Source organism: Nestor notabilis, unplaced genomic scaffold, assembly GCF_000696875.1.
Source record: "Nestor notabilis isolate BGI_N333 unplaced genomic scaffold, ASM69687v1 scaffold18330, whole genome shotgun sequence".
NCBI lineage: Eukaryota > Metazoa > Chordata > Aves > Psittaciformes > Psittacidae > Nestor > Nestor notabilis.
The window spans coordinates 1744-2123 of NW_009909898.1; the positions used below are offsets into that span (position 1 = coordinate 1744).

General features: G+C 62.6%; 1 protein-coding gene across 1 annotated transcript in view; it reads right to left on the bottom strand.

Moving 5' to 3' along the window:
* The window catches only part of LOC104412701 (acid-sensing ion channel 4-like), a gene marked incomplete at both ends in the record, with an annotated part of 3599 nt that overhangs the window by 1558 nt on the left and 1661 nt on the right, over positions 1-380 (bottom strand).

Below are 380 nucleotides of genomic sequence, written 5' to 3' on the forward strand. Positions count from 1 at the left end.
GACATTGGGGGAGCAGATGGACTCGTTGCCTGCAGAGAAGCAGCTGGTTGAGGGTTGGGAGTCTGGCCCACTTCTGCCCCCTACCCTTGATTCACTCCCCTGTAGGCAGTGGGGCAGGGGTGGCCCTTGGATGTGGAGGGGATGGGATGGGTGGCCTTGGATGCAGGTTGGCTGGGGCTGGGGTGGCCCCTGGGTACAAGGCAGACAGGGAAGGGGCTGACCTTGGGTGTAAGGCAGCATGTGGAGAGGATGGGGTGGTCGCTGGGTGGAGAGGGATGTGGCAGAGGTGATTGTTCGATGCAGGCTGTAGCGGGCTGGGGAGCCTCAGGCAGGTGTCCCCATGCCATCATGCACACCCCTTACCTGGCATGTGGACCATG